Here is a 19,199-nt window from a genome sequence, read left to right on the forward strand (position 1 = left end):
CACGGTTCCAACTTGATTCCTAATTTGCCCGCTCCCCCATGGATCTCTCTCTATTGGCTGATCTGTTTCATTGGTTATCTCATTGGGCTCGCTATTAACATGTTGGAAGAATTCCCTGAGCCTCATTCATCTGATGAATTCCTTCGGCCTGCTGCGAGAGCAAAGAAGTCCATTGGTAGTGAGGCAGAAACCGAGTCCTTGGCTGAGAACTTCGACCTTGTCAGGTTGAAGGGTGTGTTCAGATAAGTTGATAATTGATTTTCCCGTGATTTTCGCTTTTAACTCTGGTACCAGGGGCAACTTTGTTGTTTCTGGTAATTATGTCGAGTTTGTCCAGTTTCATGTTCTTGGTGTGCATGTAAGTTGTGTTGCCTCATCTGTTTGGCAGTGTCTAATGGCTGTGCTGCTGTATCCTGAGTAAAAGCTGAGAATACAGAACCTACCTCGAATTCAAGGTTATAGTGCTTGCTGTACAGTTGGTGTGCGAGATGATTGAGGAGCTTGTCAGAGGTGCGATGGCAAGTCTCTCAGCATAGCCAGTGTTGTAGGTCGACTTGAGTGGGTTTGTGATCTGTAGTCATTTTGGGAACTATTCTGCTTTCTTGCATTTCTGTCGAATCTTGGGATCTATGTCAATGTGCGTGATCTCCTTGGAGATCCTCTACGCTTTGAGCGGACAGTTGGTGATCTCGATGGTATCCATGATATAGAGGTGGCAGTGTTGGACTGGAGTTGACAAAGTCAGAAATCACACGATGCCGGGTTATAGTCCATCAGGTTTATTCGAAAACATGATGTTTTGGAGGCTCATTCCTTCCTCAGGTGTTCGTGAGAGAGATGGTATCAAACAAAGAATTTATAGCTATAAGCTCAAAGGTTCACACCATTGATGAGGATGTGCTGAACAAATCTAGGATGCTCTTCAAAAGGTTTCATTTCATTAATATGTATACGTAAATCCCCGAATTCCTTTCAGTCACAACCCTGAGAGACGTGTGACACAACTCCAGCACTATCCTTCCAACAAAGTGTTAATCCTTAAGCAATGAACATCCAATAGTGCTGCACAAGCCTCCGACAGTGCAGTGCTCCTTCAACACTGGCTCAATGATGCTGCCCGCTCCCTCACCATTGACACTCTAACCATGAATGATTCCTTAGCACTGACCGCCTGACAGTGCAGAGATCCTTCAGCACTACTCGTCAGAAAGTGCACACTTCTTCAGCTTTCACCCATTGGCAGTGCCTGCTCCTTCAGCACTGCCTGTCCAATTGTGCACAGGTCTCTCAAAACCGACCCTCTCATGAAGCAGGACATCCTCAGATAAGGTAATGAGCGAGTCCAGCCTGTCCTTCCAGTCAGTGCTGGAGAAACAAGGAATGCTGTTGAACGAATGTGGGGCTTTGGCCACTTGCTGTTGAATGAATGTGGGGCTTTGGCCACTTGCTGTTGAATGAATGTGGGGCTTTGGCCACTTGCTGTTGAATGAATGTGGGGCTTTGGCCACTTGCTGTTGAATGAATGTGGGGCTTTGGCCACTTGCTGTTGAATGAATGTGGGGCTTTGGCCACTTGCTGTTGAATGAATGTGGGGCTTTGGCCACTTGCTGTTGAATGAATGTGGGGCTTCGGCCACTTGCTGTTGATTGAATGTGGGGCTTCGGCCACTTGCTGTTGAATGAATGTGGGGCTTTGGCCACTTGCTGTTGAATGAATGTGGGGCTTTGGCCACTTGCTGTTGAATGAATGTGGGGCTTTGGCCACTTGCTGTTGAATGAATGTGGGGCTTTGGCCACTTGCTGTTGAATGAATGTGGGGCTTTGGTCACTTGCTGTTGAATGAATGTGGGGCTTTGGCCACTTGCTGTTGAATGAATGTGGGGCTTTGGCCACTTGCTGTTGAATGAATGTGGGGCTTTGGCCACTTGCTGTTGAATGAATGTGGGGCTTTGGCCACTTGCTGTTGAATGAATGTGGGGCTTTGGCCACTTGCTGTTGAATGAATGTGGGGTTTTGGCCACTTGCTGTTGAATGAATGTGGGGCTTTGGCCACTTGCTGTTGAATGAATGTGGGGCTTCGGCCACTTGCTGTTGAATGAATGTGGGGCTTTGGCCACTTGCTGTTGAATGAATGTGGGGCTTTGGCCACTTGCTGTTGAATGAATGTGGGGCTTTGGCCACTTGCTGTTGAATGAATGTGGGGCTTTGGCCACTTGCTGTTGAATGAATGTGGGGCTTTGGCAACTTGCTGTTGAATGAATGTGGGGCTTTGGCCACTTGCTGTTGAATGAATGTGGGGCTTTGGCCACTTGCTGTTGAATGAATGTGGGGCTTTGGCCACTTGCTGTTGAATGAATGTGGGGCTTTGGCCACTTGCTGTTAAATGAATGTGGGGCTTTGGCCACTTGCTGTTGAATGAATGTGGGGCTTTGGCCACTTGCTGTTGAATGAATGTGGGGCTTTGGCCACTTGCTGTTGAATGAATGTGGGGCTTTGGCCACTTGCTGTTGAATGAATGTGGGGCTTTGGCCACTTGCTGTTGAATGAATGTGGGGCTTTGGCCACTTGCTGTTGAATGAATGTGGGGTTTTGGCCACTTGCTGTTGAATGAATGTGGGGTTTTGGCCACTTGCTGTTGAATGAATGTGGGGCTTTGGCCACTTGCTGTTGAATGAATGTGGGGCTTTGGCCACTTGCTGTTGAATGAATGTGGGGTTTCGGCCACTTGCTGTTGAATGAATGTGGGGCTTTGGCCACTTGCTGTTGAATGAAATTGGGGCTTTGGCCACTAAGTGATGACTCGGTGATTGTGTTTGTGCGGCAGTAACAAGATACCAAATTGTACCTGCCATGATCTGAAACTGCATCCCAACCCAACCTGCTTCCATCAGCGTGATCACATCTTGATCCCACTGAGATATAAGAGAAGGGCAAGAAACAGTGACATCTGCAATGGTTTTTATTCCCATCTTTCAGACTATGATTGTATCTAAGTAATTGAGTGGGACCCTAATTTCAGAAATGACAGTGAGCGCATGTCAGACATCAGTAACGCCTCACTCTGCACCCTTTCAATTTTCTCTAACTCAGTTTTTCTAACTGCAGAACTTGTTCCTGGCACATATCCCACTGTTGTCACAGCAAGTTGGTTTACAATTTGCCCCACGAATGCTACAAATGCTGAAGAAATCCGGGAAAGAGAAAGCAAGAGTTATTTTTTGTGTCACCAGTCAGTGCTCCAAGTGTGGCCTAACCAGAGATATAGAGAAGCGAATTTCAACATTACCCGCTGTAGTTTTGTGTAAGCAGCCCAATGAATGACACAGTTTCAACTGCTTTCTGAAAACATGATTTTCAGAAACCCAGCTTAAGGAATCAATGACCTGCAAACACAACTTGTTTTAAGGGTCTTATCAGCAACGCATTAACTAAAAGTGCTCCGTTATGCCAGATCAAAACCAGCACATCAGCTGAATTAGAAGCTTTTGAGTGGGGACATGGGCGACTCTTCGCTGAGATTTGCTCATTTGCCGGGTTATTATTGCGCTTAAAATAATGAAACTTTATTTCTAATTTTTCTAACGACATCTTCCCAACAATACTTGACATCTGTAAAATAGCTGTTTGTCTTTTTTTGCATTAAAAGGAAACAAAAACTGGTCATGTTATTTTCTTAACAGTACACTGGAAGCCTCTTATGAATACTTTCATTTACAGGCTTCAAAGAAAACTAGAAAGCATTTATGACCTATCAAGATCGGTTTAGGGCTGTGACCCTACTTTCCAATATGAACACAAAGCTGGGATCATCTCAATTTGGAAGCAGAACTTCAGTTATCTGAGCCAGGTCAAACTTTTGGGATCAGAATTCCGGGAGAATGTTGTGGCTGATATAAAGCCAGGGATGTCAAGAAATCACCCATTATACTTGATAAAAATGTTCATGAGGCACACAAGCAGATCATGAGACCGATGACCAGGAGCTGGCACTACGTTCTTTTTTTGAGAACCTAACGTCATAATAAATTGGGGTAGGATATCGGCCGTCTGACCATCAAGCCTGCTCCATCATCCAATACGTCATGGCCGAACTTTTCCTGGAGTCAGCCCCACTTCCACACCCACTCACCATCACCCTCAACTCCTTTACTGTTAAAAGATCTCTCTATCTTTGCCTTAAAAAGACATTCAAAGAGGCATCCTCAACAGCTTGACTGAGCAGGGAATCCCATAGGTTCCCAACTCATTGAGTGAACATGTTCCCTCTCCTCTCAGTCCTAAATCTGCACCCCCTTATTTTGAATTTATGCCCTATTATTCTCGTTTCACCACTTTTGGAAGCAAACTGCTTCTATCTTATTTATTGCCTTCTTAATTTTATATGTTTCTATAAGGTGCCACCTCATTCTTCTAAATTCCAATGAGTATAGTCCCAGTCTACTCAAACTCTGCTCATAAGCCAATCTCCTGACTCCAGAACCAGACTAGTGAAACTCCACCTCACTCCCTTTGGTGACAGTCCATCCTTTCTTAAGTAAGGAGACGTAAACTGTACACAGCACTGCAGTTGTGGCCTCGCAAGCACCTTATACAGCTGCAAGCTAACCTCCCTACTTTTAAACACCGTTCCTCCAACAGTGAAGTACAATATTCTATCTTCCTCCTTAATTACCTGCTGAAACTGCAAATCAATTTTTTTATGATTGATGCACAGGGACAGACAGGTCACTCTACACAGCTGCATGCTGTAATGTTTCCCCATTTAAATAAATTAACAATGACAGAAGCTATATTCTTGTGGATAGTTTGCTAGCTCTGTTGGGTGGGCTTTGAACTAATTTGGCAGGGAACCAACGGGAGGCTCTGAGCCGACTAGAGTGGGCGAGGGCTTAAGGAAAAAGAGCATCAAGGCTGGAAGTGAAATGCAGAAAGCAGCTGAGCAGTGTAGTACCAGAGCAAAAATAAGTTATAATGTTGAAAATCAAAAGTTCTTCTAGTGGAGGAATTAGGATCAAAAAGTAGTTGCAAAAACCAGCATGAGACCACTTTACCTGAATGCTTGTAGCATTCAAAATGGGTAAATGAGTTAGCAGCACAAATCATCGTGAGTGGGCATGGTTTCGCGGCCATTACAGAGCCATGGCTGCAACGTCACCACGACTGGGAATTAAATATCCAGGAGTTTCAGACTAATCGGAAGGACAGACGGAGATGAAAGAACGTTTGTGTACTCTAATATTTAAGATGACATCAAGGCAGCAAACAGAACTTATATCGGTTTTATGCACACAAAGGTTGAATCAAGGTGGGTGGAAGTTAGAAATAGGTCGGGGAAATTCGCTGATAGGAGTAGCCTAAAGACGATCAAATAATAGCACCATGACGGGGCGGGCAATAAACAAATAAACAACTGATGCATACAAAAATGACACAGCAATTATCACGGGGATTTTTAATCTACATGTTGATTGGTCAAAGTCTGTCAAGGCAGCCTTAAGAAGAGTTCATAGAGTATATAAACAATGCTGTACTGGAATACTTCATAATGGAACCTAGGAGGGAGCACGCTGCCCTAGATGTGGCCCTGTGTCGTCAGATAGAGAAAAAAAAATGATCTCATAGTTAAAAATCGCCTTGGAAAGAGAGATCATATTACTTTTGAATTTAAAATACTGATGGAGAGTTAGAAAGTGAAATCCATGACCAATATCTTCTGCTTAAACAAAGGAGACTGCAATGGGATGAGGGAGGAGTTGACTAAGGCAGACAGCGAGGACTATGTGGTGGAACATTGAGGAACAGTGGAGGATTTTGCAGCGGTTTTTCATAGTTCTGAGGAACAATATATACCAATGGAAATGGATAATCAGCCTTCGATAACTAAAGAAATAAAGGAGGGTATCAAACTGAAAGCTAATGCATACAAAATGACAAAGATCATTGGGAAACTAGAGGATTGGGAAACCTGTAAAGGTAAACAGAAAACTGCAAAAAAGAAGCTTTAAAGAAAGGCAAGATAATTATGACTGTAAAAGAATGGAACATAAACACAGATGGCAAAAGTTTCTACAAACATCCAAATGAAAAAGAGCAGCTGAGGTAAACATTGGCCATTCAGAGAATCAGACCAGGGGTTTAATAATGGTTAATGAGGAAATGGCCAAGGCATTGAACAATTATTTTGTATCAGCCTCCACAGTGGAAGATACAAACACTTCACTAAGTGATGAATCGGTGGCCATAGCAGAGAAGGGCCGAGAAACGATCTTTTTCACTAAAGAAGTAGTGCTGAGCAAGTTAATAGGGTTAAGGGTTAACAAGACTTTTGATGGATTGCCCCTCAGGGTAGTAATTGAGATGGAGAGGGAAATAGCTGATGTGTTCCTGGTAATTTACCAAAATTCGCTGGATACTGATGCTGTTCTGGTAGATTGGAAAACATCAAATGTGACGCCACTGTTTGAAAAGGTAAATTGACAAAAAGTAGCTGACAAAAGATCCATTATATTAACCTCTGCAAGTTGGGAAAATTATTGAATCTACAATTAAGGAAGAAATAGCGAGACAACTTTATTGCATTTGTACCATGGGAACAGGCACATCATGGGTTTATGAAAAGCAGGTCATTCTAAACTAATTTACTGAGGTTCTTTAGGGACATTATGAACACAATGGGTAACAGGGAACAGGTGGACGTGGCATGTCTGGATTTCCAGAAGGCATTCAACAAGATTTCACAGAAAATGCTGCTGCATAAGATGAAGTGCATGGCATTACAAGTAATGTACTGACATGGATAGAAGATGAACAATTGAATTCAAAAATGGGGATGAATGGGTGTTCTTTCAGCTTGGTAGTCAGTGGCTAGTGGCATGACTCAGGGATCAGTGTAGGGGCATGGAATACTTTACAATTTGCGTAAATGATTGAGAGTTCGGCATCAGGGTAATGTGTTAAAGTTCATAGATGACACTGAGCTGAGTTGAAGTGCAACGTATGCAGAGCTTACTAAAAGCACCTTTGTTTCAATGATTGCTTTAAAGGAGAAAGAGAGAGAAAGAAAGAATGAAATAGACGGAGAGACAGAAGAGGTAGAGAAACAGACAGAGGCATTGAGAGAAACAAAGTGAGAGAGATTGGGAGATACAGACAGTGGTAGACTGAGAGTGAGAGATAGAAACAATAGCAGAGAACATGAGAGAGACATATCAATGCAGAGAAACTGAAATATAGAGAGAAGCAAGAAGGCAGAATTCAAGATAAAAGAGGAACAGAGAAAGAAGCAGACAGAGATAAAGAGAAACAGGGAGTAGGATACAGCGAGAGAGAGAGAGAGAGAGCGACAGAGCAAGAGATAGCGACAGGGAGAGAGCTAGAAATAGAGACTGGGTGGAGCAGAGAAAGAGAGACAGGCAGAGACAGGGATAACAATAGAAAGAACAGAAGTATATTGAGAAATAAAGGGAGCAGGTCCGAAAAGAGAGAGATGGCGAGCGGGGGTGGGGGGGGGGGGGAGAGAGAGAGAGAGAGAGACAGAGACAGAGAGAGAGGGGGGGGGTGAGCAGGAGTGAATTCCGAAATTTTAGATCAGTGTAGCTGATCATTCAACCCACCAATGGCAGATTGGTTAAACTGCTACAAATAGCATTATGCCAGATGGGGTGACGTTTTCAACTGGTAGGGAGGCCATGGGCTCTGGAGGGAATTGCATTCACACAATCTCATGCCAGCTCACAAGCACACACACTTACACGCAATCTCTTCGTTACAGATGGACAGAGTCTTCCATACCTACATACATTCATGCAATTTCATACAAGCTCTCTCTCTCTCTCACACACACACACACACACACACACACACACACACACACACACACACACACACACACACACACACACACACACACACACACGTGCTCATCTCAAGCAATCGCACTTAAACTCAGGTTCATTCACAGTCTCATGCCAATACAGTATCACACATTCAGACACACAATCTCACGCACTCACTCACACATACAGACACACATTCTCTCTCTCCCACACATTCTTTCTTTCTCGTATGCGCGCACACACATACACACACAAAATTTCTTTTACACACAGTACGTCATACATGCAGAGACACATTCTCTTACACACACATGGATTACCTGTTTCACATATACTCTCTCTATCTCTCGCACACAATTTCTCCATCTTTCACAAATTCTCTCTTTCTGTCACACATGCACACACGCATTCTCTCTTACATATAGTTTCTCTGTCGCCCTCACACATACATATACATTCACCCTCGTACTCTCATACTCTCAATCTCGCTGTCTCTCATGCACACAGTCTCAAAAACTCACACCCCATTCCCACAACATATAGAACAAATGTATTTTGCAAAATATCACGCAACAACTGCTACAAACATGGCAATTCCTAGATGCATGGTCCTCAACTCATAATACAAGTAAGAAACATATAGAATTGGACACAATGTACAAACACGTTTAGAGCAAAACCAGAAATGCTATGACTCACGAAAATGGACCGGGCAGTATAAATTCCAAGCAGAGTGCAACAACATTGCTTTATTGGAAGCTTCACTGATGATGATACCTAGCATGGTGACGAAACATCTAAATGAAAACAAGCCAGCTGGGCGAACAAGTCAACATCACACACAGGCACACACACACACACACACACACACACACACACACACACACACACACACACACACACACACACACACACACACTCACACACACTCTCACACACACACACACACACACACACACACACACACACACACACACACACACACACACACACACACACAGAGCATTGCGGATTCCACACAAACTAGGCCCTCTGGGTAACGGTAATCAAGAAATGATTCCTCCCACAGCCCAAAGATGTGCATGCTAGTTGGATTGGTCATGCTTAATTGCAACCATGGATGCATAGGGTAGTTGGATTAGTCACAGGAAATGCAGTGTCACAGGGATAGGTTAGGTATGAGGGTTGAGTTGTAATGGTCTTTGAATGCCCAGCATGGACTCAATGGGCCAAATAGCCTGCTTCCACACTGTAGATATTCCATGATCTCTGAACTGGACAAGCCAAATCAACGCTGTGCCTCCAAGAGCAGGCCGTGGGTTGGGAATTCTGCAGCAAGTAACGCACCTCCTCACCAACGCTAAAATCTGCAACCATTGCCAAGACACAATAGAGAAGTGTGTTGGAACACTTTCTACATTTGCCTGGATAGTTGCTTCTCCAAAAGCACTCCATAAGTTCAGTGCCATGCTGATTTAGCTGTCTCACCAATTCTATGCAGTATTTTCCTCCAGATGGCTGTTTGCCCCATCTTTTAACGGCCTGTGGAGGCTCTGTTGGAAAGCAGTTGGGAAGTTCTCCTGGTAACCAGAAACAAATATGCCCTCATTAAATAAATACACAAAAAAGTGACCCAGTCACTACCTCAAGGATTTTTCATCAGGATTTGTCGCATTTGAAACACTTCAATTGTCTGAACAAAACTCTGATACATCCTGTGGTAGGGGAAGATGCATAAAACCCTGTTCAAACAGGGTTAAGGAAAATCCCAAAGCATTTTTATCATACATAAGGAGCAAAAGGGTTCACCAGAGAAAGGTGTGGCCCACTGAAGGGCACAGGAGGGAATTTATGTGAGGAGTCAGAGAAAATGGGTGAGATTATTAATGAGTATTTTGCTTCGGTATTCACCGAGGAGAGGGACATGAAGAATGTTGAGGTTCAGGTTAGATGTTTGATTACCCTCAATCAAGCCAGCAGAAGTAGGGGGGGGAAGTGTTGGGTATTCCAAAAGATGTTAGGGTGGACAAGTCCCCAGTCCGATGAGATCTATCTCAGGTTACTGAGAGAAGTGAGAGAAGAAATAGCTGAAGCCTTAACAGATATCTTTGCAGCATCCTTGTACACGGATGAGGTCCTGGAGGACTGGAGAACTGCTAATGTTGTCCGCATTGTTTAAAAAAAAAGGTAGCAAGGATAATCCAGGTAATTGTAGATTGGTGAGCCTGATGTCAGTGGTGGAGAAGCTGCTGGAGAAGATACTGAGGGACAGGATCTATTTACATTTGGAAGAAAATGGGCTTATTAGTGATCGGCAGCATGGTTTAGTGCAGAGAAGGCCATGCCTTACCAACTTGGTAGAATTCTTTGTGGAACTGACAAAGTTGATGGATGAGGGGAGGGTTGTGGATGCCATATACATGGACTTCAGTAGGAGATTGATAAGGTTCCCCATAGTAGGCTGATGGAAAAGCGAATTTGTATGGAGTCAGGGTGTGCCAGCTAGATAAATAGGGAACTGGCTGGGCAACAGGAGGCAGAGAGTTGTAGTGAATGGTAGTTTCTCAAAAAGGAGAAATGTGACCAGTGGTGTTCCACAGAGATCTGTGTTGGGGCCACTGTATTTTGTGATGTACACAAATGATCTGCAGGAAGATTTAGATGGCCTGATTAGCAAGTTTGCAGATGACACCACGATTGGTGGAGTAGCACATAGTGAAGGGGACTGTTGGATAATGCAGCAGAATATAGCAAGATTGGAGAGTCGGGCGGAGAAATGGCAGATAGAGTTCAATCCAGGCAAATGTGAGGTGATGCATTTTAGAAGATCCAAATCAAGAGCGAACTCTTCATTCAATGGGAAAGCCTGGTGAAAATTGATGCACAGAGAGATCTGGGTGTTCAGGTCCATTCTACCCTGAAGGGGCAATGTAGACCAATAGAGTGGGCAAGAAGGCATACGGCATGCTTTCCTTCATCACACGGGATATTGACTACAAGAGCTGGCAGGTCATGTTACAGTTGTATCGGACTTTGGCTCAGCCACTTCTGGAATACTGTGTACAGTTCTGGTTGGCACATTGCCAAAAGGATGTGGATGTTTTGGAGAGGGTACAGAGGAGGTTCACCAGGATGTTGCCTGATATGTGGGGCGCTAACTATGAAGAGAGGTTGAGTAGATTAGGATTATTTAAGTTAGAAAGATGGCGGTTGAGGGGGGACCTGATTGAGGTCTGCAAAATCTTGACGTATAGACAGGTTGGATAGCAAGAAGGTTTTTCCCAGAGTTGGGGACTCAAGTACTAGGGGTCATGAGTTCAAGGTGAGGGGGAAAGGTTTAAGGGAGATATCCATGGAAAGTTCTTTACACAGAGGTTGGTGGGTGCCTGGAACGAGTTGCCACTGGAGGTGGTAGAGGTGGGCATGATAGCATCATTTAAGATGTATCCAGACAGATACGTGAATGATCAGGGAGCAGAGGGATACAGATCCTTGGAAAATGGGTGACAGGTTTAGATGGAGGATTTGGATCAGTGCAGGCTTGTGCTGTAATTTTCTTTCTTCTCATTCTTCTCCTTCCCGTAATCTTCTCTATGTACACAAGTCACACTCTCTTTTCTTCCCCTTTTTTTTGTCTCTGTCTCCCTCTCTATCTTTGCAGCATTTTTATTCCAAGTGTCTCTGACTCTTCAGTTTGCTTAGCCTCTTCCAACCTCCCTCTTAGCTTATTCTTCTCACCTCATAAGAGCAAAGGCTAAACATGCTGCGACTTCACAAGTAGAGTCAAGCGGAGTTTAGAAGAGTGACAGGTAATCTCATTGAACCACGAATGCTTCTTAACTCTCTTGCAGGAGTAACTGTTCATAGAATGTTTCCTTTCATGGGAGAGTCTAGGACTTTAGGTTTGTCTCAGTGTAACGGGGATTCAAATGTGGGAATGAAATACCGAAGAATTTCCTCTGTCAGGTGAAGGGGGTTTGGTAGGGGGAGGAGAGATGACATGTGGAAAGCAGAATCATTGCGTATAATTATGCCTGAGAGAGATAGATCGTTCATCAATCAGAGAACCTAGAGATACTTAGTAAGGGAAGGAAAGTGGATGGGAAGAAGGCCAACTATGATTCTATCAAGGGCAGCACGGTGGCTCAGTGGTTAGCACTGCAGCCTCACAGTACCAGGGACCCAGGTTCAATTCCAGCCTCGGGCAACTGTCTGTGCAGAGTTTGCACATTCTCCCCCTGTCTGCGTGGGTTTTCTTCAGGTGCTCTGGTTTCCTCCCACAGCCCAAAGATGTGAAGGCTAGGTGGATCGGCCATGCTAAATTGCCTGTAGTGTTCAGGGGTGTGTGGATTATAGGTGGATGGGTTTGGGTGGGATGCTTCAAGGGGCCGTGTGGACTTGTTGGGCTGAAGGGCCTGTTTCTTCACTGTGGGGATTGTAATCTAAATGGAGCAGCAGGATTGAGGGGCCAAATTGCCTACTCCTGCTCCTATTTCTAACAGTCTTATGATCTCATCATTCTCTCATATTATCTTCCTCTGTCTCTCCCTCCCTTTCTCTCTCTCTCCCTGTCTTAGCCAGCTGCCCATACAGTTAATCATTTATGTCTTTTGGCCATTTTGTGTTGTTAAATATTTACCTCTGAAGCGGAACAGCCCTGTCACCCGTCGCCATCGAGTATGAAACACATCAGTACAGTGGCGAGGGGTATGCTTTTTCTCAATATGATACAGCGGCTCATGTTCCTTCAATGTACAGACTTGAAACAACTGAGTTAAAGATATGTTATCAGTTTAAATTAATAACCATCGCAAGGAAATTTTGGAGACAGCCCCTGTGTTAGATTATATGTAAACACAAAGACAATATTGCCAATCAGCATCCATCGCAGATCTCCTGACTGTTGTACATAAGGCGAGTGCCTGACAATTTGCTTCCCCAGTTAACAGACCTGTTAACTCGTTTGGCCTTTCTTACAGTCTTGGCCCAAACACGAACAAAGTAGTTGCACTCAAGACAGTACCAGACAGCGACTGCTCTCTTGAATGCTAAGCAGCATTTGGACAAATGTGGCATGTAGGTGACCTGGACAAACTGGAGTCAATGAGATTGTCGAGGTTGGGGTTAGCAACAAGCTCTTGATATGTTGGAGAGAGGTCGAGGAGAAAGGCAGAATTTGCTGTCATAGCTGCATGGCGGAGTCACTGCATTTCGTTTTGCAGTCCCCTCCAAGCTGCTGCCACGAAGTTTGGTGTTGCACGGTTGAATGTTGAAGGCGGGGATTAGGGCGTCCCTCTCGCAGGGGATTGGCTTTTCGTGCATGTGTTGAGATTGTTCAGTGGCTGCAACTATCTAGGCAAGTGAGGAGCCGTTACTTCGAGGTTTTGTGCAAACTTGGGTGAGCGTGGTGAGTGGTGGTTAGAATCAGGAGGTGAGCTAATCACTGCAGAATTCCTGCCTCTGATCTGGTCTTGTGTCCATTGTACTAATACAGCAGGGCCCAATCAGTTTCTTGTCCATGATGACAGCCAAAGATGTTCATTGGGTGATGGTGATACCATTGATTGCTAACTAGTGATGGTGAGATTCTGTCGCAGTTGTAACCCTCAGAACAATGATGGTAATGCCGTTGAATGTAAACGAACAATGCTTAAATTCTCTCTTGTTGTAGATAGTCACTGCCTGCCATTTTTGTGATACTGATGTAAGTAGCCCGTTTTCAAACGAAACCTGGATATTGTCCAGGAAAACAAGATAACAAAATGTGGACCTGGATGAACACAGCAGGCCAAGCAGCATCTCAGGAGCACAAAAGCTGACGTTTCGAGCCTAGACCCTTCATCAGAGAGGGGGATGGGGAGTGGGTTCTGGAATAAATTGTGAGAGAGGGGGAGGTGGACCGAAGATCTTGTGCTTTTGTGGTCCTGAGATGCTGCTTGGCCTGCTGTGTTAATCCAGCCCCACACTTTGTTATCTTGGATTCTCCAGCACCTGCAGTTCCACATTATCTATTGTCCAGGAATTCTTGTTTTGAACATAGAATGCTTCAGCACCACAGAAACCGTGAATGGTGCTGAACATTCCGCAGTCACCGAAGAAAATCCCTACAACTGACCTTATGATGAAGGGAGCAACATCCAAGAAGCAGCTGAAGATGACTAAGCGTTGGGCAGATCCCTGAGAGGCTTCAACAGACATATTTCTGCAGATGATGTTTTGACCTTCAGAGCAAGTGGAGTTGAGTACAGGCGAAGTGGTGTATTGTTGCATTTTTGCAGAGTCTTGGTGATATTACACTTGATGTACTTTGTGCACTTTTGGTCTTCTTATCTGAGGATGGATGTTCTGGCAATGGAGTGAGTCCAGCATACCAAAGTGATTCCTGTGGTACCAGGGCTGATTTATGAAGAGAATGTCGATTGGTTTGAACCATATTTAGTGGAATTAATGAGAGGGGCGAGAAAACTCAGAGAAACTGATAAAATTCTACCTGCACGAGATAAGGTAAACGCAGGAAGGATGTCCGGGGACAGGGCATCAACATCTAAGGAAACTGGATGGGCCAGTTGTGACTAAGACAAGGAGAAAGGTCGCCACAGGTGGTGAGCCTGTGGAATTTTCCGCCATGGAAATAAGTTGAAGTGAAAGTATTGAATTTTTTTTTAAGAGGAGATGTAGAGCTTGGAGCTAGAAGGATCAAAGCGTGTGGGGGAGAAAAAGGGAACATGAGACCGAGTTGAATGATCAGTGAAGATCAGATTGAATGGTAGAGCAGTCTGGATGGGTAAAAAAACTGATTCCTGTGAACAGGAGTTGGCGAAGGCCGAACTCCAAGTTATTTTTATCAATTGGTAGGATGAGGGTGTAAGCTGGCTAGGCAGCATTTATTGGTCATCCCTCATTGATCAGAGGGCAGTTAAGAATCAATCACATTCATGTGAGTCACACTTAGGACAGACCAAGTGAGTATGGCAGTTTTCTTCTTAAAAGGATACTCGTGAACCAGATGAACTTTACCAGCAACAGATTCATGACCATTTTTTGAATGATAATTCCAGATATATGTTGAATTCAAATTCCACTATTTGCTGTGGTGGGATTAGAACCCTGGAAGATGGAACCTTATCTGAGTGTCTGCATAAATAGATGAGTGATGATGCTACAAGGCCATCACCTCCCCCCAAAAATTTGCAAATGTCGTTGAAGGTTTTTCTAGATACTCTCATTGTTGTGGGAAAACTAAGCTTTCGGACTCGCTTGCCAGCCTTCCTGCCACGGATTGAAGGTTTTAAAGAAAAGCGAGATGGGGAAGTGGGGATGATTGAGAGAATACACACACACACCACACACACACACACACACACACACACACACACACACACACAGACACAGACACACACACACACACACACACACACACACACACACACACACACACGCGCGCGCACACACACACACACACACACACACACACACACACACACACACACACACACACACACACACACACACACACACACACACACACACACACGCAAAATCATTCCTGTCCAACGAGGTTCCAGCAGTCCCATACACTGTGAGGAGGACTGAGGACGCACAGGACAAAGGCTAAAGGTTGTAATTGCAAGACACTTAATGTGTCCACTGGTCCACTCAATTTGTTTTCAGATTTGGCGATGCACAATTATTTTCCCCTGGATAGACACTCACAAACATCTTGCCAGTCAAAGTAAGACAGTTTCTCATTGGAGTGCAAATAATAGACAACTTGCCCCTGAATATACGAACAGGGCCTTAGACTTAAAGATCCCTCTAAACTGTACTGCATCAAATACTTCCAGGGCAGCACAACATGGGGTTAGTTACTGAGCAAAGTTTACCCCACAATGCCCTGAACAAACACTCCCAGGAGAGGAACAACATAGGTTTAGATATAGGGTTAACCACCTTCTACAGTATCTCTATCAAACACTCTCAGGACAGAGATAGCGCAGGAAAACTAAAGTGTGATCAATGGCCGGACCCAATTTGGTTACAGCGTCTTGTGGAAAACCCTTAGAGAATCCTTCGTGCTGACTGTAGACATTGAGGATCCGGAGACAATGGCAAGATTCTGCATGGGCATCTTCTTCAGTTCTTCATGCTCACTGACCCTTATATCAGAAATAAACTGTTAATGCTGAACCACACAAATGTAATCCCACTGCACCATTTTCTCCCCATACTCCTGTCTCAATCCCCAAACTGTTCTAACTGTCCAGCTCTTTCTCTCCATGGCCCTATACCAATCTCCAAACTAATCTCACTGTCTCTGTCTCTGGCCATAGCGCTACATCAATTCTGTTAGGGACAAGACAAAACATTTGTGCTCTTTGCAAGCAGCTTGAAGATGATATTCGATTGTCCACAATACGAGAATTTAAGCAAGACACGCTTTTTTTTTATATGACAGCTGAAATACAACAAAAAGAAAGAAGAGTTTGGAAAGCCTGCAGATTCATAGTCTATTTATAAACGAAACCCAAATCACACCTTGGCAAAGGCAAAATCAGTAACATAGACTGTCACACATACTCTTAAATGTAAGCTGAAACCCAGGCTCTGTGGGACTCTAACTGCTTAAAATGTTCCACCTTAAAAAAAAGAATATCAGGTTTACAAATGTTTTGTTTACTGGCTTGGAAGGGAAAATTAAGCGTTTTATCTTAAAGCCTCTCTTCACATTAAAAAACAATGACAAAATACACTTCTGAAAGCCATAATATTGTTACAATTCACCCCTTAAAAATTAAGCATCATTATGAAAAAATGGCTTTATTTTTATAAACCTTTCATATCACACTATCTGTATACTACAATATGAATGCACAATATTGACTGTAAGCAGGCAAATATTCAATGCTACACTCCATATCTTCTGCTATCGAACAGCTTCCTCTTCCTTCATCGAAGTTCTGACACACGTCAGAAACTACGTGCTCTCGTCCTGTCACGTGTATAGGTTTCAAAGTAAACGGCTGAAACAATAAACTCCATCTAAACGGTCCAGTATGTTTGTCCTTATGTTTTGTCTAAAATTTTTAAGCAGTTATGATTAATGACACAGTTGTCTCAGGCACATTACTTGTAGAATAAATATTGAAATATTGTAACGTTAGCACCAAACCCAATGTCTCCTTCTCAATTGTGGATATGTTCTTTTGGCTGAATGTTCATCTTTCTGGGGGAAAAAAGTCGCTAGGTCTTCCTTCTTGTCATCTTCTTGCAAGAGAACAGCGCCGACACCTACATCACACACATTGATAGTCACTTTGAATGGCTTTGCATATTCTGGTGTTGTTTATACTGGGGTTGTGGTTATCACAGCTTTCAGTTTTCCAATGCCTTCTGACATTCCTCCGCCCTTTGAAATTTCCTGCATTTGTTCAAAACACCAGCCAGGAGAGCAACCACGCTGTTAAAATTTGGTATGAATCTTCAATAAAAAAATGTTCAGCCCCAGGAATGTTAACATTTCCACCGTTGTTGATGGTGGAAATGTGAACATTCTAATTAAATATTGTTTTAATGTCTCGTGGGGCTTTCTGTCCATGTTTAATGATATGTCCTTGGAATTTGACTTGGGCTTTTTCAAATTCACTCTTAGCCAGATATATCACCAAGCCCACCTTCTGAGATTGATCAAACAATTCCGATAGATTTTCCAAATATTCCTTCTGTGTGTGACTAGAAACAACGAGATCGCATATGTACACCACACAATTGATTAACCTCTAAATGAATTTGTTGGTTAGCTTTTGAAATGTGGATGAGGCATTTTTTAACAAAAAAGAATACAACAGATAGGAGCAGGATTAGATTCCCCACAGAGTGGAAACAGGCCCTTCGGCCCAACAAGTCCACACCACCCTCTGAAGGATCCCACCCAGACTCATCCCCCGATAACCCACACGCCCCTGAACAATACGGACAATTTAGCTTGGCCAACCCACCTAGCCTGCACATCTTTGGACTGCGGGAGGAAACCGGAGCACCCGGAGGAAACCCACGTAGACACGGGGAGAATGTGCAAACTCCACACAGACAATCGCCCAAGGCCGGAATCGAACCCGGGTCCCTGGTACTGTGAGGCTGCAGCGCTAACCACTGAGCCACCGTGCCGCCCTAGACCTAAAGAAGTAGGACATCTGCACCGTCAAGGCCACTTGCCATTCAATGTGATCATGGCTGATCTTTTCCAGGACGCAGTTTGACTAATCCACCCACTAACCATTACCCTTAGTTTCTTTACTGTTCAAACATTTCTGTAACATTGCCTTGAAAAGCATTCAACATGTTCACCTCAACCACGTCACTTGGCAGGGAATTCCACAGAACCTCAACCCTGTGGGTGAAGAAGGTCCTCCTTCACTCAGTCCTAAATCTGTCCCACCCCCACCCCCCGACAACTTGATTTGAGGCTATGCCTCCTGGTTCCAGTTTCACTCACCAGTAAAAACAAGCTCTCTGTTTCATTCTTATCTGTTCCCTTCATAATTTTATATGTTTCGATAAGCCACCCCCCCCCCAACCACATTATTGAATTCCAATGGGCATAGTCTCGGTCTACTCAATTTCCCTTCATATGCCAATCTCTCAACTCCAGAATCACCCTAGTCTATCTCCTTTGCACCCATTCAAGTAGCAGTATAGCTTTTCTCAAGTAAACAGACCAAAAATGTGAGCAGTGCTCCAGGCGCGGCCTCACTCACCCCCTGTACAGCTTCAGTATAAACTCCCTGTTTTAAACATCATCCATCTAACAATCAAGGATAATAAGCCGTGAGCCTTCTTAATTATCTGCTGCACCTGCAAAGCAACTTTTTTTGTGATTGATTCACAAAGACAAGCAGTTCACAGTGCTCATCAGCATGCTGCAATTTTTCACCAATTAAATAACAGTGCAGTTTGCTGTTGTACCTACAAAAATGGACGACCTCGCATTAACCAACGTTGCATTCCATCTGACCGACATTTGTCCACTCAGATAACCCGTCTATATTCCTCTGCAGAACTTCTGTGTCCTCTGCACACTTTGCTGCACCGCTCATCTTAGTGTCACCTGCGAGCGTTGACACTCTCCACTCAAAATCATCTATGTAAATTGTAGAGAACTGTGGTCCCAACACCGATCCTGAGCCACACCACTTGCCACTGATCAGCAACCAGTAAAACACCCACCTATCACCACTCTGTGCCTGCCACTTTCCTCTGCACCTGTAGACCCTTCCTCATAATAATCTTCTTTTTCATTCTGCAGGAAAGACGACACTAGTTGGGACAATATGACCACTACTCACTTCCTTTATCTAACATAGAACAT

Source organism: Stegostoma tigrinum, chromosome 48 (genome assembly GCF_030684315.1).
Source record: "Stegostoma tigrinum isolate sSteTig4 chromosome 48, sSteTig4.hap1, whole genome shotgun sequence".
Lineage (NCBI taxonomy): Eukaryota > Metazoa > Chordata > Chondrichthyes > Orectolobiformes > Stegostomatidae > Stegostoma > Stegostoma tigrinum.